The 26077-nt window shown below is 41.0% G+C and overlaps 1 protein-coding gene across 2 annotated transcripts in view; it reads right to left on the bottom strand.

Moving 5' to 3' along the window:
- The window catches only part of LOC140211589 (sorting nexin-24-like), a 163940-nt gene that overhangs the window by 136740 nt on the left and 1123 nt on the right, over positions 1 to 26077 (bottom strand). The gene's annotated exons all lie outside the window — the stretch shown is intronic.

Genomic DNA, 26077 nt, shown 5'->3' with positions numbered 1-26077 from the left:
TCCAGAACCTCTCCTGTCCTCATTAATGATGCAAAGATCATTGCCAGAGGCTCAGCAATCTCCTCCCTCGCTTCCCACAGTAGCCTGGGGTACATCCCGTCTGGTCCCGGTGACTTATCCAACTTGATGCTTTCCAAAAGCTCCAGCACATCCTCTTTCTTAACATCTACATGCTCAAGCTTTTCAGTCCACTGAAAGTCATCCCTACAATCACCAAGATCCTTATCTGTAGTGAATACTGAAGCAAAGTATTCATTAAGCACCTCTGCTATGTCCTCCGGTTCCATACCAACTTTTCCATTGTCACACTTGATTGGTCCTATTCTCTCACTTCTTATCCTCTTACTCTTCATGTACTTGTAGAATGCCTTAGGGTTTTCCTTAATCCTGTCCGCCAAGGCCTTCTCATGGCCCCTTCTAGCTCTCCTAATTTCACTCTTAAGCTCCTCCCTGCTAGCCTTATAATCTTCGAGATTCATATCATTACCTAGTTTTTTTGAACCTTTCATAAGCTCTTCTTCTTGACTAGATTTACAACAGCCTTTGTGCACCACGGATCTTGTACCCTACCATCCTTTCCATGTTTCATTGGAACTTACCTACTCAGAACCCCACGCAAATATCCCCTGAACATTTGCCACATTTCTACCGTACGTTTCCCTGAGAACATCTGTTTCCAATTTATGCTTCCTAGTTCCTGCTTGATAGCCTCATAGTTCCCCTTACTCCAATTAAACATTTCCATAACTTGTCTGTTCCTATCCCTCTCCAATGCTATGGTAAAGGAGATAGAATTGTGGTCACTATCTCCAAAATGCTCTCCCACTGAGAGACGTGACACCTGGAGAGTGTTTTAGAAAAGCTCCATTTGCGGGGGAGAAAAATGCCATTTCAGTGTGGACGGAGGGTCAAAACGAAGAGAAAAAGCTTCGGTTACGGATTTATCTGGTCTAGTGTGGACGTAGCCTAAGAGGACTGACCTCTATTGATAAACTCACCAGTTTTCACCCAATACAAAAGCACATCAGAAATAACATGCTGAAGGGTCTTGGCCTGAAACGTCGACTGTACTCTTTTCCACAGATGCTGCCTGGCCTGCTGAGTTCCTTCAGCATTTTGTGTGTGTTGCTTAGATTTCCAGCATCTGCAGATTTTTGCTTGTTTTTGACACGTTGTAATCTTTTTGTTTGCACAGTATAGAATACCATAAGCATATTCAAAAAAAGCATACAGTACTGTGCAAAAGTCATAGACATACTATATATACTTGCACAATACTGTATTTGTCAACGTGGAGTGGACAGCGAGTTTGTAAATCAGGCAGGACCAAAGGATGCTGGGAATAGTGAGGACGGAGGGCCAGGGGAGGGGTCTGGGACAGGAGGCAAAGGAGGAGTGCCAGGGCGGGTGCTGACACACCCAGCCCTGAAACACCTGGCAAGGCCGTTTGATTTTAAACAATTGGTTTATTGATCATTACAGAATGTCACTCCGGTGCCTCCCTCTCCCTTCCCCTTTTCTGGACCATGATTCCCCTCTCCCTGCTCCCTTGCCACAGTACTGTGTATTTCTAAATACAGAACATTTGCTGTTGGTATTGGTATTGCATCCATTTTTGTCAATTATTATTTACTTTAGAAAGGTTATACACACACACTAACTACGAAGAAACTCAAGCATCTGAAGTAATAGTCATAGTCATACTTTATTGATCCCGGGGGAAATTGGTTTTCATTACAGTTGCACCATAAATAATAAATAGTAATAGAACCATAAATAGTTAAATAGTAATATGTAAGTCATGCCAGTAAATTATGAAATAAGTCCAGGACCAGCCTATTGGCTCAGGGTGTCTGACCCTCCAAGGGAGGAGTTCTAAAGTTTGATGGCCACAGGCAGGAATGACTTCCTATGACGCTCTGTGTTGCAACTCGGTGGAATGAGTCTCTGGCTGAATGTACTCCTGTGCCCACCCAGTACATTATGTAGTGGATGGGAGACATTGACCAAGATGGCATGCAACTTGGACAGCATCCTCTTTTCAGACACCACCGTGAGAGAGCCCAGTTCCATCCCCACAACATCACTAGCCTTACAAGTGAGCTTTTTGGTTCTGTTGGTGTCTGCTACCCTCAGCCTGCTGCCCCAGCACATAACAGCAAACATGATAGCACTGGCCACCACACACTCGTAGAACATCCTCAGCATCGTCCGGCAGATGTTAAAGGACCTCAGTCTCCTCAGGAAATAGAGACGGCTCTGTCCCTTCTTGTAGACAGCCTCAGCGTTCTTTGACCAGTCCAGTTTATTGTCAATTCGTATCCCCAGGTATTTGTAATCCTCCACCATGTCCACACTGACCCTCTGGGTGGAAACAGGGGTCACCGGTACCTTAGCTCTCCTCAGGTCTACCACCAGCTCCTTAGTCTTTTTCACATTAAGCTGCAGATAATTCTGCTCACACCATGTGACAAAGTTTCCTACCATAGCCCTGTACTCAGCCTCATCTCCCTTGCTGATGCATCCAACTATGGCAGAGTCATCCGAAAACTTCTGAAGATGACAAGACTCTGTGCAGTAGTTGAAGTCCGAGGTGTAAGTGGTGAAGTGAAAGGGAGACAAGACAGTCCCCTGTGGAGCCCCAGTGCTGCTGATCACTCTGTCGGACACACAATGTTGCAAGCACACGTACTGTGGTCTGCCAGTCAGGTAATCAAGAATCCATGACATCAGGGAAGCATCCACCTGCATCGCTGTCAGCTTCTCCCCCAGCAGAGCAGGGTGGATGGTGTTGAGCGCACTGGAGAAGTCACAAATCATGACCCTCACAGTGCTCGCTGGATTGTCCAGGTGGGCGTAGACATGGTTCAGCAGGTAGACAATGGCATCCTCAACTCCTAGTCGGGGCTGGTAGGTGGACTGGAGGGGATCTAAGTGTGGCCTGACCATAGGCCGGAGCAGCTCCAGAACAAGTCTCTTCAGGGTCTTCATGATGTGGGAGGTCAATGCCACCGGTCTGTAGTCATTGAGGCCGCTGGGGCACGGCGTCTTCGGCACCGGGACAAGGCAGGACGAGGAATGCCAAGGAACTTAAATGTTCAGTAACTTATGTTTCAAAAGAGTAACTAAAAAAACAATATGCCATTCAAATAATTATTTTTTTAAAATTGTTTATTTATCTTACACTGTATCATGCCTGAGCTGCTACTTCAGAGGCCAGAACCCCATTCTGATAGGAAGCATAGAAACAGCAGACAAATAGCAAGAAGTATTCCTGAGGTCCAGTCAATGAACTTGCACTTGATGCTGGAGAATGCAGAATCAGGACTGGTAGTCAGAAAGGAACCACGTTACCAATAGTAGGGAAGAGAAAAAAAAAAATCAAGACATTAATCTGAGTATACACTTCTTTCATTTTTACTATTCTGTAACACATTGGCACCAATATTCATACAGAAGACAATCACATGCACTCTGCACTGAAAGTGAGGAAACCTTTAATAATTTTTCCACTGGATAAGATTATATAAAAACAATTGCTTTTATTGAGTATTAAGCTGAGATCCAGTACCATAGAAATGTATCTAGTTTGCAGGATCCGACTTAAGCTAAACAAGCCTTTATGTTGAGAAGGGAATTTTGAGTAATTCTACCACAGGCAAGAAATGAAACAAAATCAGCTTGCACACGAGTTCTTAAAAAAATAAATATTTTAAGCCCATTAAATAAGCCAAGTAGAATAACATGACCAATACAATTCCAAAGCAATAGCCACCATAATCATGGTAAACAATTTAGGATTAAAAGAGATTTCACACATGCTTTGATCATGGTATTATGATCAGCCTATCTGCCCTGTTCTTGAATATACTGCATTTAAAAAGTTATGCAGCTATGGTCTCTGATCACAGTTGGGTCTCACAATTTCTATGGTATTTCATTTAAACACAATGATAAACCACCATACTAAATATAATACAGTGCAAAAGTAGATATACACACACACACTTTTATAGGTGATACAAGTCTAGGTTGCCTAAGACTTTTGCACAGTACTGTCGTAATTTTATGTATTGCTGCAAAAATAAAGAAATCTCATGACATATGTGCGTGATGATAAACCTGATTCAGATATAGATCTCTCTTGTGGACTGAGAGTGGGAAGGGAGCAGCAGGAAGAAGAGAAATCATGGTTGGGAAAAGGGGAAGAGAGCAGGAAGCACCAGGGAGGCATTCTGTAATGACCAATAAACTAACTGTTTGGAATCAAATGAATTTGCCTGGCGTCTCAGGGCTAGGCGTGTCTACACCCACGCCAACCCTGCCCCAAGCAGTCCTTCTCTGTCACCTTCTCCACACCCCTCCCTCAGTGCTCCACCCTCACTACTCCTAACATCCTTTGTTACCCCCAGATTTACAGATTCACTCTCCACTCCACATTGACAGATACAGTACTATGCCAAAGTCTTGGGCACTCTAGTTATATATATTGTGCCTAAGACTTTTGCACGGTACTGTAGATATTGATAACACCATTACAAATTTGTAAAAAAAAATACTGATATCTATAATTAATTGACAGCACAGTTCACATAAAATTAAACTACACTTACAAAATTACAATTACAGAGGAAAGATTCACTAGGAAAATGAAACTCAAACAATCTACACATACAAAACATCTCCACTGGATGTTCTGCAAACCATAAAAATTATTTGAGACTGCTGCCACCTGCTGGACAAACTCTCCTTGTAAAATAATCACACCACAAAGTGAAAGCCACAAAATATCTCCCACACAGCCCACTCTCCAAACTCTCTCATTTAGATGATCCCAAATGCAACAACCACGGCAAATTCACAAATGAAATGAGAGCAAATCTTCCAAATTTGCCACCAATCTTCAATGCAAAAGAAATGGCACAGCATCCCCATCCTTGGGTAGCTTGTTCAGTTCAGGGAAGTTCAGCTTCTATTTGATTTCTTGCTCAATCATCCTACTAACGAAATTGATCTTCTGGAATCAAAAATATCTATTAAATGAACCCAATTAGATATACAGCAAATCAAATTCAATCATGCTTTCCAGCAGGTAATTAAGCCAAATGATACAATAGATGTGGCCTCTAACCAATCTGACCACTGTACTCAGCCAGCCAGGCCCTGGAGAACAACAATTAATCAGCCTCGCTCTTGACTGGGATGGCACTCATCCAGGTCACATCCAACATTCCCACTAGACTAAATGCCATTAGCTCTCCATAAAGAAACAATCCACACTGTTTTATTTCTGTGTCTCGACATAAAGCCCATTCATCTCAGTCCTTCACCAACATCTGCACTGCACCATTCGACCCCTGTCCACCAAGTATGATTGCACATCCTCCTTCCAGGAACAAGCCCCATCAAACCTTTTTTGCTGTTACTATGGACAATGCATTTTGCTTAAAAAAAATACATAATGCAAATGTTCAGCATTACAAGTGCACAAAACCTGAAAAGACTGCACCCCAAAGTGATAATAATCTATACAACAAAGGTAATTACAGGGAAGATGGGAATAACATAACACTTTTCTACTTTAAACTAAACTTGTTATGTATATTATCAACCCCCATGAATATCAATTTTAAGTCTGGGCTTAATAATTATTTATCTAAATTACCACATCTTTTATCAAAACTTTGATATTTCACAATCTTTACCCAAGTCTATTTCAGTGTGGAAAGATAGATAATGCCAACTCCCAGGGGCACTCAGTATTGAAAAACATTTGCTCACACTCTACTCATTTTGTAGACACTTGAAGAGTAACTTGAGTGTTGGTAATGTGACTGTTATTGCTTTCCAAATACATTAAACCTGGCAATCCATGATCTGATTGTTCAGAAACCCCACTGATTCATTATTTGGATCACTGGGTGCTGATTTTTGCCAACAGCCCTGCCTTCATCTCTGCACTCCCAACAAAACAAAGGGGTTCTGGTTCCTGTGCTCCCTTTAGCACATCAGGGCTCCAAATGCCATCAAGGCACTTGTTCCTGCATTTCCATAAAATTTTAACTTGGTTCCGTTACCCACACTACCTTGACACACACTGCAGCCCAAATCTGCAGTCTCTTTTTAAACCTCCCAGGTTTGTAAGAAAATTTATAACACTCTGTAATACTTTTAATAAAAACAAATTTAAAGTTTCCTGGTCCATTAATTCATATAATATGCAAAAGACCCGTAGATCTGCTAGTCTGGCACCAAAGTCCCACAGTTGCTGAATTAACCATTTTACTTGTATGTTCATTGAAAAGTGCTGAGATTTTACTGCATCACTGGGTAAGCTAAGCCCCCTCTGTTTCTTAAGCATTACTACTATCCTTGCTCCCTTTTACACTCAAATCTAAAACAGATGCTGGAAAGGCTAGATGGCTAGAAACATTCAGCAGCTCAAGCAGCATCTGGGAGGACATTTGAAACCAGTGACATCTCTGAATAGGAAAATGTTTCAGATGTAACAGGTCACTGATCAAAAATGGTAAAGAGATACCTGCACTCAAATCACCCCAAATGATCCACAGCATCATTAAGACCCTACTCCTCGAACTAGATACAGTATATTGTAAAGTACTGTACTGCTGATGCAAAAATCGTGCCAGTGCCGAAGCATTCCACTGCCACGGGCCTGAATGATTTCCACCCAGTTGCACTCACCCCCATCACTGCAAAGTGCTTTGGGAGACTGGTTCCATCACATCTGAAATCCTGTCTGCCCACTACCCTGGACCCCCATCAATTTGCCTATCGCACCAACAGGTCAACAGAAGACACCATCTCCACAGCACTTCACTCTGCCCTGACCCAGCTGGACAGCCCCAACTCTTACATTAGAATGCTGGTCATTGACTTTAGTTCGGCATTCAATACCGTGATCCCCTCCAAGCTGATCACCAAACTTTGCCAGCTTGGTATCAGCTCATCCCTCTGCAATTGGACCTTGGATTTTCTGACTAACAGATCCCAATCAGTTAAGTTAGACACCTCTCCTCCTCCACTCTCACTCTGAATACCAGCGTGCCTCAAGGCTGTGTGCTCCCTTCTGTACTCCCTTTTCACCTATGACTGTGTTCCTGTACATGGTTCTAACTCCATAATCAAGTTTGCAGCCGACACCACGGTGGTTGGCCTGATCAGAGGGGATGACGAGACGGCCTACAGGGACGAGGTCCAGCACCTGGCTGCGTGGTGTGCCGACAACAACCTGGCCCTTAACACCCAGAAGACCAAGGAAATCATTGTGGACTTCAGGCACGCTAGGAGCCATACTCACGCCCGCATCTACATCAACGGAACTGTAGTGGAGCGTATATCAAGCTTCAAGTTCCTTCATGTCTACATTTCCGAGGACCTCACCTGGTCCCTGAACTCCTCCATCCTGGTCAAAAAGGTGCAACAGCACCTTTATTTCCTGCACAGCATCAAGAAAGCTCACCTCTGTCCCAGGATACTGACGGACTTTTACCGTTGTACCATTGACAGCGTACTCACCGACTGCATCTCAGGGTGGTATGGCAATTATCCCATATCGGACCGCAAAGCACTCCAGCGTGTGGTGAAAACTGCCCAGTGTATTATCAGTACCCAATGGCCCACCATTGAGATCCACCATAAACGCTGCCTGGGCAGGGCGAAAAACATTATCAAGGATGCATCTCACCCTAACCATGGACTTTTTACTCTCCTCCCATCCGGTAGGCGCTACAGGAGCCTCCGCTCCCGCACCAGCAGGCACAGGAAGAGCTTCTTCCCTGAGGCTGTGACACTGCTGAACCTCACATCACAGCGCTAAGCAGTACTGCACCCATGTTGTACTGTCTCAGTACTTTTATATTTGTGTGCTGTAGCACTTACTTTTTATTCGCAGTTATTTTGTAAATAACACTATTCTTTGCATTTCTGGTCAGATGCTAACTGCATTTCATTGGCTTTGTATCTGTACTCGGCACAATGACAATAAAGTTGAATCTAAACTAATCTAATCTAAAAAGCTAATTTTCAAGGCATTGATACCCTGGACATGTATACTTATGTCAATATACCAGACCAGGAATGTTTTTATTACATTTCATACGAAATTCTTCCGGTCAAGATGTCGCCTGCGTACAATGCTCCTTTGGTCGACATCTTTTAGATATATCATAAAATGATACACTTCACTTCTTTAATATATTTCACATTTGTTTTCCGTCTTGAATGTGGGTCTGCAATTGTTGGAGCCTGTGATTTGCAGTTTGGAGATCATTTGGGTGTTTCAGCTGTCTGCAGTCTCCAAGAGGATTCCAGGAGACAGAGGCAACGTGTGAACCTTGTGGTGAGATCGCTGCGAAACAGGGCGAGAGCCGATGTTCGACTCCATTTCACCGATTAAAGTTTAGACTGTTCACTGATTAAAGCAATGAGGGAGATTAAAACATTGAGGCAAATGCTGAAGGTGAGCACCATCTACCTGTCTTTTGATCCCTGGTGGGATCGTTCTGCTATCGGAGAGGGCAGGGGAAACTGCCTTTTGACAGCTAGGGGAAATTACTCTGCTATTGGTGTGGAGAGATGGTCTTTTGACCACTGGGAGGGGGAAAGGAAAAAAACATTTTTTTTAAATATATCACTCTGCTATCGGAGAAGGGAGACTGCCTTTTGACCGCCGGGGGACTATTCTGCTATCGGAGAAAGGAGACTGGCCTTTTGACCGCTGGTGGAAATTGCTCTGCTATTGAAGAATATTACCCAGGTTTTCTGCGTTTTGGATATGGACTTGGACTATAGAGTTTTGTTTTTAATATTCTGTGTTTTTCGCCCGATCTTTCTCGTTTTTTATGTGCAGTGGAGGGGGATTTGAGGGGTCAATGTGCTTGTTCCATTTCTGTTTTATTTTGTGCAGGGAGGAGGAGTTTTGGGGGAGGGGGTTGATGATCGTGCTGCCATTCTTTTCTTTCTTGGTTTCATGGCTGTCTGGAGAATAAGAATTTCAGAGTTGTATGCCTTGATAATAAATGAACCTTTGAAGTTCACAACTTGCAACATATTCTGATAACTACCAACAAATAAACGTTTTGGGGAAATAATTACTACACCATTTGCACACTGCTTGTGTACTGCGACAAGCTATTTCTCCCTTGAACTTGAGCAGTTGGGACAGAACAAATCAGCTCCAAAGCCCACAATTTCTGAAGAGTGTTCGCAGGGTGAACTGATTTTAAGCAGTGCTCAGACAAAAGAATTCTGCTCTTCCAGCACTTGGTGTCTAAGAGCCACAATGGTTGTGAAAACAGATGAAAAGGGCACATATAGTAAAAAGTTAACTAGTGTTCTGTGGTGTTAAATCGTCTAATTTCCAGCTGTTCTCCCAAATACAGCATGATGATTCTGAGACTTAAATTCTGGACATGAGGGCTAGAATCTAAAAATAGAGAGCAAGCATCTCAACTTGACAAAATTTCCATTTATGTAAACTTCTCAGTAGTTTTATTTGCCATTCACATCACCACTTCCCCCAATATACTTTTAAAGACAGTGATTATCTGGTGTCTAAAGTTTTGTTTTTTTTAAAAAAAAGTTAACACCATCTTAAAATTTGCAGTTTCAGCAAAAACAGCCAAGTATTTTTAAAGCTGTATATCAGCTGTTATATCTCCTAGAGAGACCACAGCTTGGACTCTGGCATCAAACCCATAGTACTATTCTCTACCCCAGGGGTCCTCAACCTTTTTTTGCACTGCAGACTGGGTTATTATTGACAATATTCTTGCGGACCAGCCGACTGGGGGGGGGGGGGGGCGCGGTAGGGTTGCCAACGGACAAGAGGAGCAGTCAAATAAGTTATGTTTACCCCGAGAAAGACTACGATGACCATGAAGCCTTGCGCGGGCACCAGTGTGCATGCGTGTACGTGCCGATTTTTTTCTACAAATCCTTTTTGGCGATTCTGTTCGGGGGGCGGGGGGGGGGGGGGAGTGTTAATCACGACCGGAATATAGGTGGTAAGTGGCTAATACACTCAATTTTGTTTCTAAAAGGGTTTATCTAACGAATTTAATATTAAACACACAGCACATATTTTCCTCACATTAATATAGTGATATCAGGGGAGGACAGGGGAGCTTGAAGTAAGTGTTGAACGAACTTCCAGTAGAAGTGGTAGAGGCGGGTTCAATATTATCATTTAAAGAAAAATTGGATAGGTATATGGACAGGAAAGGAATAAGGAATGGAGGGTTATGGGCTGAGTGCAGGTCGGTGGGACCAGGTGAGAGTAAGCATTCGGCACGGACTAGAAGGGCCGAGATCGCCTGTTTCCCTGCTGTAATTGTTACAAGTCACTTACAAGTCAATAGCATCATAACATTTTAAGTAACGTTTGGATATTAAACACGTAGCACATATTTTCCCCGTATGAACATATAAAATTATTGCAACACACCAATATCGCTGAATCAGTGGGAGCCCTGGGCTTGTTTCCCTGCAACAACATGGTCCTATCGAGGGGTGATGGAAGACAGCGATACTCGAAGGGGGTTCCTTATGTCCAGTCTATTCCGCAATTTAGTTTTCGTTGCATTCATCACAGAGATATGTCGGAAATGGAAGCAAAGTTTTCAGTGCTTTTGTGGCTATCTCAGGATATTTAGCCTTGACTTTGATCCAGAATGCCAGCAGAGATGTTATGTCAAACATACTTTTCAGCCCACCGTTATTTGCAAGCTCGAGGAGTTGATCTCCTTCCCGCGCTGACGTGGATGACGCGCCGGTAATGACCTCGCGTGCATTCAAACTCAGCAGTGGGCGTGACAGGGAATGAGGAAAGGTGCAGCTGACTCATATCGCCAAATCATATTGTTTCCCGGTGGTTGGGGACCGCTGCTCTACCCAACAAAGGCAACTCAGAAGTCTAACATTGGCTCACGATCAGATTCACTAGACCCAGACCCAGTGTTCAGCTTGTCATCAGGCCCACTCAAGACCTTTGACTTGGTGCTTTGTTTGCCTTCAGCTTCAGATGCACTTCAAATGACTGGGCCATAATAAAAAAGGCGATTCTTGAATTGTATATCTGCATTTTACAGAAGTTTTTATTTTGCTTTTGTCAAAATTTCTGGCCGATAATTTTGACCCATTAAAGAACTATTACCTGGGCAAAGCACTGAAAAGCAATAGGTGATTATTGGATATCTTTGTTTGGTATCACTTAGCATTCAAATTTGTGCTACTGAACTGCTTCAGACCATTGCTCCTACCGTAGAGTAAAAAGTAAAGCAAAGTAAAAACTAAATAAAATACGAGCAAGATTCAGGAAAAGTTTTAAAGAGATTAAGCTGCACTGAGTGACTGTGAAACAGATAAAATTGTCTATCAAAAGGCAAACTTCAAAAAATTATAGTAAATGCTCACAGTTCATTCATTAATATCCCTTTAACGCTACTAAATAGGTTGCTATCAGTTCATAAAAAGTTTTACAATCTGAATGAAAACCTCCTCCACTCTGATCAGCTGGGCTTTCATCAGTGTTGAAGACTTAGCACAATATATATAGCATAAACTGACACAATCTACATTCCTCTATCCCACAAGCAAAACGTCAGATTCTATTAAAATTACTGTACATTGATAGCAAAAGAGACATGACAAATCACAAGGCACAAGTCAGATACCAGAGAAAGCATCTAGGGGCTTCTCACCAAGACCTATTTGCAAGCAAATGATGTTGTTTGGAGGCTGCATGCGGAGTGCATGACAAACTGATGCAATTTCAGTACTGTCGGAGAACATGGGCAATATCTGTCTGATGTTAGCTAAGGTTAGTCTGTAGAAATGTGCAGATTTCTCAGATTTGAGTCAGTGGCCTAAGGGTTTTACTTGACAAGCTACAAATAATTACAGTTTGCCGTTTCCCTTGTACCCTTATTATTTTCCTGTTCTTATCTGGGCTTTTGGATACTGGTGATGATACAAGGTCAAACAGTCTGACCGAAACACAGTAAAATATTGTTCATTTTTGTATCATAAATAAATAAGGTTGTGCAGATGAGAAAAAATACATGTTATCCAAGGTTTTTTAAAAAAGTTTTATTTTAATAGACAAAATTATTCTATGTATTGTTGGTAACCTAGCAACGTCCGAGGTCAGACCAAACAGCATTCACTCATGGCATGATAACATTATCAAGTTATTGCAAAAACTCTTTTGACAAATGGAGTGTTAACTTTCTAGCTATAAGCAGATAAAAACATGGCTCAGCATTTGGTTCTTCACAGTTCAGCTTTTAAAATGAACTGCGGTGGACTCATTACTCTGTTGTGCCAGGAAATGCGATTGGAATCTGTCTCCTGTCAGCAACGCCTTCAAAGATTTTCATGCTCCCATCATCAAGGCCATTATCATTGTGACACAAAAAATTGAAAATACTTCCATTCTAATAAAATGAGAAAACTCATCACTTTGCCAGTTAAAGTAAGTCTGTAAGAGGACAGTATGTTCGCACAGCACGTTAGCACAGCGTTCGTGCTCGTCTCATTGCTCAAGGCACACAGATTCAATCCCAGCCTCCAGCGCTGTTTCAGTGTAACTAGCGCATTCTCTCCACAATGCTCTATTTTCCTCCCTCAGCCCAAACACATGATGGCAGTTTAATTGACTATTATAGATTACTCCTCAGAGGGGGGCATTGGCAAAAACAATAGGGGAATTAATGCGTATATGTCAGAGAGAATAAGCTGCAAGGGGATAGAGGGAAAAGAGGAGAAGGGGAATTGAACCAATGGGATTGCTTTACCAGACGGTGACATGGACCCAGTGGGCTGAATAGATGCCTTCTGCATTCCATTATTTTTTGTATATTTTGATGATATCTGAGCTGTATTATACTCCTCAGTACTAAAATTTACCAACAAATTTATTCCATTTGCATAATATGCCCTGTATCTTTCATTCTATTCCTGGTGTTTCTGGTACATTGTGATCTCATTTAGAAAGTCAATGTCATCACCATGAGCACAATTGCATTATTTAAACACGAGGATCTTACAGTTAATATTTGTTGCACAAGAGAACTTTGGCCAAGTTGTCAGACCTCCAACAGACTTTGTGCTTCTGCAAAAGCTGAATTGAGGCCATAAAGATAAGCAAGAGATGGTCGCCACTCACTGATCTTGACTCAGTCCTGATGCATGAGAAACATGGTTGGAGATCAGAAGAAAAGGTCCCAGCTCCTTTCCAGGATAAGATGGCACTCAATATCTAACAACAGCAGTGACTCAAGTTAAAAGCTCCTAAAGCTCATCCTTGGTGTTAGCCCTGAGAGAGCAGCAGTTCAAGAACCACTGAGAACGATGGCAGGCTCAGGGCTCATCCTTGCCCTCGACTTCCTGACTGGGAGACCTCAGTCAGTCTGGATCGGGAGCAGCATCTCCAACACCATCACACTGAGCACGGGGGCCCCCCAGGGGCTGTGTGCTCAGTCCACTGCTGTTCACTCTGCTGACCCACGACTGTGCTGCAACACACAGCTCGAACCACATCATCAAGTTTGCCGATGACAGGATCGTGGTGGGTCTCATCAGCAAGAACGATGAGTCAGCATACAGAGAGGAGGTGCAGAGCCAACAACAGGTCTCTGAATGTGAACAAAACAGAAGAGATAGTTGTTGACTTCAGGAGGACACGGAATGACTACTCTCTACTGAACATCGATGACTCCTCCGTGGAGATCGTTAATAGTACCAAATTTCTTGGTGTTCACCTGGGGGAGAATCTCACCTGGTCCCTCAACACCAGCTCCATAGCAAAGAAAGCCCAGTAGCGTCTCTACTTTCTGCGAAGGATGAGGAAAGTCTATCTCCCACCCCTATCCTCACCACATTCTACAGAAGTTGTATTGAGAGCATCCTGAGCAGCTGCATAACTGCCTGGTTCGGGAATTGCACCATCTCAGATCGTAAGACCCTGCAGCGGATAGTGAGGTCAGCTGAGAAGATCATCGCGGTCTCTCTTCCCACCATTACAGACATTTACACCACACACTGCATCCGTAAAGCAAACAGCATTATGAAGGACCCCACACACCTCTCATACAAACTCTTCTCCCTCCTGTCATCTGGCAAAAGGCCCCAAAGTATTCAGGCTCTCACGACCAGACTATGTAACAGTTTCTTCCTCCAAGCCATCAGACTCCTCAATACCCAGAGCCTGGACTGACACCAACCTACTGCCCTCTACTGTGCTTATTGTCTTGTTTATTATTTATTGTAGTTCCTGCACTGTTTTGTGCACTTTATGCAGTCCTGGGTAGGTCTGTAGTCTAGTGTAGTTTTGTGTTGTTTTACGTAGTTCCATGTAGTTTTTGTATTGTTCATGTAGCACCATGGTCCTGAAAAACATCTCGTTTTTACTGTGTAGTGTACCAGCAGTTATGGTTGAAATGACAATAAAAAGTGACTTGACTTGAGTCTTGACTTGACTTGAATTGCACTTTCCCCTCATCACTGTTTCTTCTGGTCTCCAAGCAGTAAGTGCATTTTGTTTCTCAGCTCTTTCACTTTGTATGAATTGCACTCTATCATACTTACTTGTGATTAGAAGAATGAGGGAGACTTCAATGAAACCTATTAGATACTGAAAGACCTTGATAGAATGGATGTTTCCTATAGTCAAGGAGTCTAGGAGCAGAGGGCACAGCCTCAGAATACAAGGACGTCCCTTTGGAACAGGTGAGGAAGAATTTCTTAAGGTAGAGGGTGGTGAATCTGTGGAATTCTGAGGAGGCAAAGTCATTGTGTATACTTAAAAAAGAGATTGATAGGTTCTTGATTAGTAAGGGCAGGGTGAAGGCAGGAGAATGGGGTTGAGAGGGAAAATAATCAATCATGATCAAATGTTGGAGCAGAGTCAAATAGGCTAAATGGCCTAATTCTGCTTCTATGCTTTTTTGGTCTTATGGACTTTCCTTCCAGGTGGATAAGAGCATCTCTTGCCAAAACAGTAGAAACAGCAGCACATAATATCATAGTGAATATACCCCATAATTCAATATGGCATTCAAAATCAATAGGCTACAGAAGGTGACTGAGGCAAAATCTGCACGAGGAGGGAGTCAACAGCATAAATGGACTGCAGCCCAATTCTGTGTCCCTCCCTCTTGTGAGGGAAGGAAGGACTTGTGTTGCAGAATTCATTCATGAAGATTTATTGTTACAGATGCCAGCTAACAGGTATAAGCAATGAACTTCCTTGGCAGGCCTCCTAGAACTCAAGTGCTCAATGCTCGGAAAGGAATTCTGCCATTCCAAACTTTCTCAAAGCTTCAGTGGAAAAACAGTTCACCTTTTCAAGTTATGATATGGCTGCCTATTTGAGTTTGTTGATGAAGTGACCAATTAGATTGACTGGGACAGAGTGGAAGACAGGCCTACGTGATCTTTAGTAATGCTTCTGACAAGGTCTTGCATGGTAAACTGGTTTGGAAGCAAGATATAGGATCCAGGATGTGCAGGTCAATTGGACACCAAATTGGTTTGGTGGAAAGAGTCGGAGGATGATAATTGGCGGGGGGGGGGGGGGCTTGTTTCTCTGACTGGAGGTCTGTGAACAGTGGTGTGCCACAGGTATCAGTGATGGAGATATGTTAACAATTTGGATGAAAATGTAGTTTGAGTGATTAGTCAGCTTGAACCATATTGGTGGTGTGAAGAGTGAAAGTGGTGTCAACAGGATCCACTGTAGGTCATCTGGGAAAGAAAGCAAAGATGGAATTCATCTCGGACAAGTGTGAAATGATGCATTTTGGAAGTTAAACAAGATCAGGCTTACGCAGTGATGAGGGGACCCCAGGGAGTCTTGTAGAGCTCAGAGAGCTAGAGGTACAAATACATACATTGTTCACTGTAAGAGGCCACACAAGGAAGGCATATGGCTTGCTTTCATCAGACAGGGTACTGAGAACAAGAATCAGGATATACTATTACAGTTACAAAGTGTATTGATGAAACTGCACCCAGAATAGTGTGTACTGTTTTAGTCACTACATTACAGGGTCAAAGGTTCAAAGATTCATTTATTATCAAAGCATATACCCATACACAACTCCGAAATTTGTCTTCTCCAGATAACCATGATACAAAAAAATACAGAACATGAAAGTCATTCAGAGAGAAACATCAAACCCACCCCTCCCCTGCACAAAAAAAGGACGGCATCTGATCATCAACCTCAAAAACCCTCCTCCCCACCCCCTACAAAATGGAACAAGACCACCGACCCCGCCAAACAGGAAAGATGTGATTCAACGAGAGGGGCTGCAGAAAAGTTTCACTGAGATGTTTCCAGGACTGGAAGGTTTGAGTTACAAGCAGAGATTGGATAGGCTAGACTTGCTTTTGCATGGAAAGATTTAAAGGATATGTGAGGGGATTTATCATAGAGGGTGGTGGGTACATGGAACAAGCTGCCAGAGTAAGCAGTTGAGACAGATACAATTGCAATGTGAAAAGGTATTGGGGATAGCTTATGGATAGTGATACGGAGGTGGACGTGGGCGAAATGCAAGCAATTATTGGATTAGCTCAGGAAGGCACTTTGACAGGCATGGACGAGCTGGGCAGAGGAGCCTATTTCCATAATGTATAACTTCCATTCCTACCCTTAGCACTCCACCTTTCTTTTTCTCCGGGCCAGCTCATCTAATCCACTGTTACTTATAAGGGCTGCAGTCTGAAGCCGAACTATTAGGCCTACAGTTATCCTTCATTTCCATGTTCACCATTTAAAGCCTTCCAGCAACATGATGCAGCCCCTGGGAACTAGAGTATAGGCGATGGCAGGAGGAAGACAGTAGGCAATCACATGCAGAACAGAGTCAAAGCAGTACACCAGATGATTAATTGACATTTCACTGGTTATTGTTCTGACTAGATGCATGATAAATTCTGCTATGTCGATTTGCTCTTGCTCTTGTGTTCTGTCACTGTGGTCAAGCTGATACTAAAATAATTAATAATCGAGGGAAAGGTAAGATGGGGGGGCTACAAGAGAACCCAGAACTGAAATTCTGTTTATTGAAGCATCATTCTCATTAAATCATAGAAGGTCCAGCTGGAAATGGCCTCCTGAAATTGGTTGCTGCATTTTCTGTCTTCCACCTTTTCATTTTCCTTCTTTTCATGCCAAAGGCTGCATTTGCATTATTACCCCTTTGTATAGAGGACAAAAGGCTAATGCAGACACTCCTTTTGCAGTCAATTCCATCATACCTTGACCAGACCAATTAAAGACCATAAACTCCCTTGCCTGAAAATGTTCCAGTGAACAGGATGACATCCAATAAATACTTCATTACAGTATTACCGTCCGACAAAATAAAACTATTTATTTTAGCAAAACACAAAATGCTGGAGAAACTCGGCAATTCAGGCTGCACCTGTGGAGGGAAACGGACTGTCAACGTTTCTGGTTAAGACCCTTCATCTGGACTGAAGTGATTTCAGCCAAAAACATTGACCATCTAATTTCCCTTCAAGGATACTGTCAACCCACTGTGATACTCAAGCAGTTTTTTTAAACTCCAGATTCCAATAACTGCAATTTATAAAGTTCAGTTCAGAATATTAAAAATTCAGCATAAACTTGACATGGTGGGATACGAACCCTCAAATCATGTTATAGGTACATAGAATTAGATCTTGCATTCCTGCCCTTATGCTGTTTCTTTCTTTCCTTCATAATTCTACAAAGCCTATAATCATAGCAAATACTTTCTATAACACACTCGCGATTTAATGTATTTCTAAAATATATGATGCTGTTGCATAATCTCACTGTCAATATGGCACACTGGCAGCAAAGTCAGGTGAAAAATTGTCTGATCACTTTTCACACAACAAGCATTCCATATCATCAATAAATACTCTGCAGAAGTCATTGATTACTTCACAAGTTAATCAACATTTTTGATCTGTGCTTATGTATTATTTGAAGTCTGGTCATTTAATTTGCCTGTTCATTACCACACAAGATACCACAAGCTATCAGAGTGCAGAAGGAGAGTACAAGAAGATTCCCCAAATTTCATCTATTTTAATATATAGATTAAAATTAGGGAGAGCGTACAGTCATATTAGATACTTTGCACAAATAACTTTGTACCCAAAACTGCTATACCAGGGACAGTTGTAAGCTCAGTCAGAATGTTTGACACAAGTTATGCAATAATGACAATTCAAAGTGTTGAATTCATTTTTGCTTGTAACCTTACAGGGTCACACCACCAAACACAGTACATACTCCTGCTAACAAGTTACTTAATACATAAATCAGTGATCTTTTTACCTACCTTTTTTTATATAAATTTATATTTTTAGAATTATTTATGTTTATAAATGACAGAGTTCTACTGCACTTCCTTCTTTGTTCAAGCACATTGTGTGTGGAATCCCGAGAGTATCTACTCTCATCAAATTAGGAAGCAAAACGAAAAGTTATACATCTGTTCACAAAGATGATATTAGTTGCTAACATATAAACTCTGGGGACAAGTTTAAAAAATACATACCACGTAAAGTTCTAAATGCAGAAGTGAACTTGTCAATCGTCCAGGAAAAAACTGTACTGGGGCAAAATTCACACAGCAGAACAAAAATAACAATAATCTTACAGCACACCTTTTCAATGAATGTCTCAGACCTCAGGACATCCCACACAAGGCATGCCAAATGCACAGCCAAGATATATGATCACGCTTTAATTCCAAGCCTCATTTTTTCTGGAATAGCTAGTGGACAGTTCTGAAGCACTCAATCCAATTTTCTTATTTGTAGACTAATCTTTGCACCCACAAAGCTAACAGTATTGTGAAGGACCCCATGCAGCCCTCACACAAACTTTGTTCATTAACCTGACTTGACTTTGTTCATTAACCTGAGGATATTGAGAGAAACAACATCTCGGAATCCTTTGACCTCAATTCAACCCACAAACTCAACTCTGTCCCCACCCAAACTCTTTCAATCAATCATTGCTTCTCTGTTCCCCTCTGAACATGGAACCAATTTCCCATCATTCACTAGATGCATACGCTATTCTACACACATGTACATCTCTTTCCCCATGATTTCAGATAGATGACATCTCTCTTCAATGAAGGTACATTCTTCCCAGTTTATTAGATCTGGACCCCCACTTCAACTAAAGAATTTAAATTAATTTCATTAATTAGAACTAATGAAGTTATTATCACTAGAGATAGGCATGAAACTAGTGTTTCTTTAATAAAAGTCTATCTTTCTCCAATTTATTGACCCACCTTGGGAGAAGATACACAATTCAACCCATGCATAAGCCCAAGTCTCTTGCTGTGGGTCTGAAATTTTGAAATTACAAAGACATATGAAATCTAGAGAGACAGATAAACATTGAAGATTTTGAAATGCCATTTAGAATCATTGAAATGATGTCTGTTAATAAATAAAATTATGAAAAGCATAGATAGAGCAGATAGTCAAAGTTTATTTTACCCAGCTAGAAATGCATTTATAATTTATAATTGTCTTATGGTCTAAATGCAAGAGTGTATGGTTTAAAGGTGATGGGGGAAGGTTTAAAGGCACGATTTTTTCACACATAGGCTAGAAGGCAAGGGGTAGAAACCGAGAAAATAGCAAATTTTAAGAAACACTTAGACACATATAAACAGGCAGAGAAGAGGGAATTGGACCTTGTGCAGATGGATGGGACTATTTTTGACTGGCATCATGAATAGCACAAACACCTCAGGATGAAAAACTGGTTCCTGTTCTATGTTAAGTATACCATGTTTATCTAATCATATTCCATCTCAGGATATTCAAGATAAAGTTGATATACTCCACACTTATCGTGGATTTTTACTTCCATTTCTCATAATATTAAAAAAACTCTTGATTTTGTCATTCTTTTTGCTCATCCTATTTGAGTAAGTACTTGAGCTATATCAGAGGTCAGTGCAACACAGTTTGCAAGCAATACTCACATGAAACATACTCTATGTTGGCCAGCTCAACCCTCCACTCAGTCCTGATGCAGAGTTTCAGCCTGATGCTGCTCGACCCATTGAGTTCTTCCAGTAGATTGTGTGATAGGCCATAAATATATGCTTGTTATTCTGGAATGCACTAATGTCATTATATTTGCTTTGTCAGGCATGTCACAATCTGTATTAAAGCTTTAAGTTCCTCAGGGTCAATATCACAAATGACCTGACTTGGTCCAACCAAGCAGAGTCCATTGCCAACAAGGCCCACCAGTGCCTTTACTTCCTGAGAAAGCTAAAGAAATTTGGCCTGTCCCCTAAAACCCTCACTAATTTTTATAGATGCACCATCTTCTTCTAGGGTGCATCACAACCTGGTATGGAAGTTGTCCTGTCCAAGACCGGAAGAAGCTGCAGAAGATCGTAATCACACCAGCACATCACACAAATCAATCTTCCGTCCTTGGACTCACTTTACACCGCATGCTGTCGGAGCAGTGCTACCAGGATAATCAAGGACACGACCCACCCAGCCAACACACTTTTCGTCCCTCTTCCCTCTGGGAGAAGGCTCAGGAGCTTGAAGACTCGTACGGCCAGATTTGGGAACAACTTCTTTCCAACTGTGATAAGACTGCTGAACAGATCCTAACCCAGATCTGGGCCGTAACCTCCGAATATCTGGACCCGCCTCTCAGTTTTTTTGCACTACCTTACTTTCCCTTATCTATTTTCTATTTATGATTTATAATTTAAATTTTTAATATTTACTATCGATTTGTACTCCAGGGAGTGCAAAGCGCAGAATCAAACATCGCTGTGATGATTGTACGCTCTAGTATCAATTGTTTGATGACAATAAAGTAAACTTGATGTTAATTTATGTTTGCAATATAGTGAGCTGTTTCTGCAAATAGCTAATTTTTGTGGCATTTATATGTTTAAGGCAATAAACTTGAACTTAATCATTCCTGCTGAAACAATGTTGATGGTTTTCATGGCTGTTTGTCTGTACCATAATTGTGTGCTAGCTAATGTTTTAGATGCTTCATAATCTCTTTAAAAACCTATTCGCTCAAATGATGGTGCAACACTGGGGTACCGTTGACACCTATTGCCCATCCCTGATCACCCAATGAAAGAGCAACTTATCAGCCATTTCTTTGTTTCTGTATTTGTGTATGGAATCACATCTGTTTACATATCTAGAATTGGGTTAATGTTGGTAATTTCATTATGTTTGTTTGCACTGTGCTGATTGCTCAGATTAACATGAAATACTATCCAATTTTTGCCACTGTAACTAAGTGAGAAATACTAAATTTCCTTTATATTTATTAGCCTTTAAAATATATAATCATAAAGCTCACAGGAGTTGATTTTAGTTTTAAATTAGTTAAATTCATTTTAAAATCACTAAAATCCATCCATAACCTTATGCCTTTCACTCTCTGTGAGACTCCTTTCTGCATTCTTCTAATTTCAGTCTCCTAAACCCCAAATTTAATCTAACTTTTGCAGCTGTGTTTCCAGTTCACAGGCCCTAATTTCTGGAATTCCCTCCCGAAGACCTTCTTTTTTTACCTTTAAGATGTACCTTGAAACCTACCCCTCAATAAATTTGATTACTTACCGTAATATAATGTAGAAAGCTGAAATAGTCACATGGCTCCTTAATCTTGCCTCTTCTACAAGATGTTTACCTTAAGTTTGGCTTCAACTTCATTTCTTTGCCCAATTTTCTAACCTTTGCTTCCCTATATTCTAACAGATATTGGCCTCAGCTTTGAATATAGTTATTTACTTAAGCCCACAAGTCAGGGATGTCATATTCAAAATACTTATGAGCTGCTTAAAGATTTCACCTCCTCTCACTCTTAAGTGGTAGAATCTTTATGGGGACTCTATGTCCTCTAGTTCTATATCCTCCCACAGGAGGAAAGCTTTCCCAAGCATTAACTCTATCAAGTCACCTCACATTACACCTATACAAGGTAAGCTCCCATTCTTCTAAACTCCAGAGACTACAGGTCCAATGTGCTTTGTCATTCTTCATAGGACATCGTCATAAGAATAAATCAAGGGAGACTCCTTTGAACTTCTTCCATGCAAATACATGGTATTCCAAGTGTGGTCTCTAAAGTGACAGATATAACAAACTGTACAATGCAAGATTGTAGTAAATATTAAGGCAGGCGGGACTGAAATAAGCTAAGAAACAATCTGTTGATATTAAACATGAGTTTTTAAACTGTTCAGCCCTTGAGTCTTACTCACTATTTAACCAGATCAACACTGATCAATACATAAGAATCAGAATCTAGTTTATTATCACTGACATATGTCATGAAATCTGTTGTTTCTGGAAGTTACTATATATAAAATAAGCAAACTGCTTTCTGTGGATGGGGTGAAGGTGCTCAACAAAGCAATCCCCTAATCTACGTTGGGTCTCACTAAGGTAGAGGTGGCCACGTCACTCCACTTTCCACAGGGATTGCTCCCTCTGTGATTCCTTTGTCAATTTGTCCCTCCCCACAGTCTCTATCCTGGCACTTATCCTCGCAAGTGGAAAAGTGCTAGCCCTGACCATTCATCTCCTCCTTCATCTCTATTCAGGGTCCCAAACAGTCCTTCCAGGTGAAGTAACACCCCACCTGCGAAACTTTTGGGGTCATCTACTGCAACCAGTGCTCTCACTGAGGCCTCCTCTACATTGGTGAAACCTAACATAGATTAATGATACTGGTATGACGCGGCCACTCTCAGGTTGGAGAAGCAACACCTCATACTCCATTTGATTAGCATCCAACCTGATAGCACGAACAATGATTTCTCCAGCTTTCAGTAATCACCCCCCCACTTCAATTCCACATTCTAGCCTCCCTCTTCTCTTCTCCTTACCTGCCTATCACCTCTCACTGGTATACCTCCTCACCTTGTTTCCCATAGTCCACTCTTCACTCCTTCAGATTCCTTCTTCTCGTAGATTCTTACTTCATTCTCCTCCCCAAACATTTGGCTTCACCTAACACCCTTTAGCTTGTACTCCTTTCCCTCCCCCACCTTCTTATTCTGGGATTTTCCTCCCTTCCTTTCTAGTTTTGATGTAGGATCTCAGCCCGAAACATCGACTGATTACTCACTTGAATAGATCCTGACCTATTGAGTTATTCCAGCATGTTGTGTGTGTGTTGCTCTGGATTTCTAGCATCTGCAGAATCTCTTGCATGCATGAGAATGAGGAGACATTTGATGGAGGTATACGAAATTGAGAGGTATAGAGAAGGTGAATGCAAGCAGGCTTTTTCCACTGAGGTTGAATCACCTTTTTTGGAAGGTTGAAAATTAATTAGAAGTTTTTTTCCACAGTTCGAGTGGCATTATATGAAAATACCTGTGTTTTTCTGAAGATAACTAATCATTCTACAAGTTCTTGCAAGATACTTCTTTTGTCATTACAGCCCTTAACCCAAATAAGTTGAATAACCAATACTTAGCTTATCGTGATGACCTTATAAAAGATATTGCTATGTATTATAAATATAACTTTGCTAACAGGTTTAATAATAAGATATTTTGATCAGATTCTGAATGAAAGAAAGGGAGAATTTATGGCTTTTCAACAGGTCAACTTGATTAAGGTAATCAAAAGCAAAAAAAAACAGTATGTTAAAAATATTCAGCAGATGAGGCAGCATTGGTGAGAGAAAATGAGCTTATACTTTGGGTCAATAACTTTACATCACAATCAAGAAAAGTTTTAAGCTTTAAGCAAATATCTTACGTTGCAAAACATGTACAGAGCAGAGGAAAAGAAGGTTTGTGAAAGAGTGGAGACTGGAAGGCATTCAATAAAAAATGATGCTGTAATATTGAATCAGGTTTGTGGGTCTGGCAAGTAAGACAGGAAATGCACTGACTTCAAATAGGTATCTTAATAATTTATTTACAAACAGTAAAAATTTGACCAATCATGTTCCCCAAGTTACAGGTCCTACAAAGCTGAATACTCAACAAACATAATTAAAAGTGCACACAGAGCATACCTTCCCAGTGGTCTCACCTTAAACAAGAGAGCAAGCCCCTTCCATTTGCTATTTTATATACCAGGATATTTGAAACTGGACACCAGGCATCCATCCAATGAGAAAAGCAGCTGCAGCTTCTAAACTAACCAATCACAATGGAAGCAACTTTCAACCTATCAGAATAAGGCACTCCCCCACAGGACAGATACTGGTGCCTGCAAACCATGACTGATCTGTTTGGAGCAGAGATTCCCAATGTTTTTTAAACCATGGAGCCTTACCATTAACTGAGGGATCCATGGATCCCTGGCTGGGAATCCCTGGTTTGGAGGGTGTAATTTCAAAGAGGTGAATAAGAATGGATCAGATATAAAATGATTTACAGGACATGGCAGATGCTGGAAATCTAGGAAAAAAAAACAGACAATGATGGAAGTATTTAGCAGGTCAGGCAATGTCTATGAATGAAGAATACTGACTAGTGTAACAAGGCTGATCATCATCATCACCAGAACCTGATACAAACTGTAAAGGCTGGTCATCTTAAGTTGTTGTACTCAATGTTGATTTTTGAAGATTGGTAACACGCCTGCTCAGAAGATGATAGCTCATGTTCGACTTTGTTGGAACAGAACAGGCAGTCAATGATATAGGCTAAAATGGAAGCAGAATAAAAATAAAGCAGATGGAAGCCAAAAGCAGACTGAACGTTTGCCCAATGTGCATTTAGTTCTCTTCACATAGTGGAGCCCTGAATGCAATACAGCAAGTTAAAAGGACAAACGCTATCTGTTTACTATGGCCTAATCTAATGCTTTTCAACAATTGGTCAAAGGATCAATCTCAGCCTGCAGCAGCACCTTTGCAGCTCTTAGATTGTTTAAATAAAGTGCATATAAACTGTTTTGAATAAATAACATAGACGTGTAAGATTTTTGAGCTGAACTGAATTTCACAAAATCCTGAAGAGCTCATTATAAGCTAACCTTCTGATCTCACTTCACTTTGGTTCTTGCATTTACAATCAAGTCTGTGCATGCCTTTCAAATGAAATTAAGAGAATCCAGAGCAGCACATTAATTAAGCATTTTCATTTGCCCAAACAGCTCTTTATATCAGGTATAGCTGGTGCATTTGTTTGGAAGTAAAAAGGGTGTAAACAGTTACAGAAATCAGGCATGGAATGTATAATATAATGAAAAAGAAGAAAATTTGTTAAAGACATTGAACTTTTTGTCTTTAGCAGAAAATACTCTGACACACGTAGAAAGCTTATTATAACATGAAGAGAATTGACCCAAACTGAACATGTTTTCATACTTTGTTCATACTGAGATATCAGCAGCCAATGTTTACCACACACTCATTATAGTTTTGTAAAAGCATTTGCTGTCATTCTCATACAACTATTGCTAAGGATGAAGAATTAATGACTGATCTGGTGCAATGTCTGTCCCATGGTAGAGTACTAAGGCAACATGAACTTGAAGCCTTTCTGTCTCAAAGGAAGTCTCCTTCTCATAAGACTACTTTTGGGATTTACAATGGTTACCAAGTTTGCATAATTGGAAAAGAAGAGTCAAATGAAATTTCCAATTTCTATTTATCTTCACAGAAATTCAATTTCAGCAATGATTGAACTAAAACAAAGTACCAAAACAGTCCAAGCATTAAAAAGGCATACTGACTTTTTTTGTCCAATATCTATCCCCACGCTGTAAACTGCATCAATAGTCATCTCATTGGTGACTGAAACTGTTTTAAACAAAATGATCTGCAATATGCAAATCAGTGTAACTCGTTATGACCTTGCGGTTTATTGTCTACATCTACTGTACCATCTCTATAACTCTGCTTTACCTTATTTTATTTCAATGCACTGTTGTAATGAACTGACCTATATGAACGGTATGCAAGTGAACTTTTTCACTGTATCTTGGAACACATGACAATAATGAACCGAATTACCTAGAACTTGATTTTATCATTATATTTTAAATTTCG

This window comes from Mobula birostris, chromosome 17 (genome assembly GCF_030028105.1).
Source record: "Mobula birostris isolate sMobBir1 chromosome 17, sMobBir1.hap1, whole genome shotgun sequence".
In the NCBI taxonomy this organism is placed as follows: domain Eukaryota; kingdom Metazoa; phylum Chordata; class Chondrichthyes; order Myliobatiformes; family Myliobatidae; genus Mobula; species Mobula birostris.
This window is presented reverse-complemented; position numbering and strand designations above follow the sequence as displayed.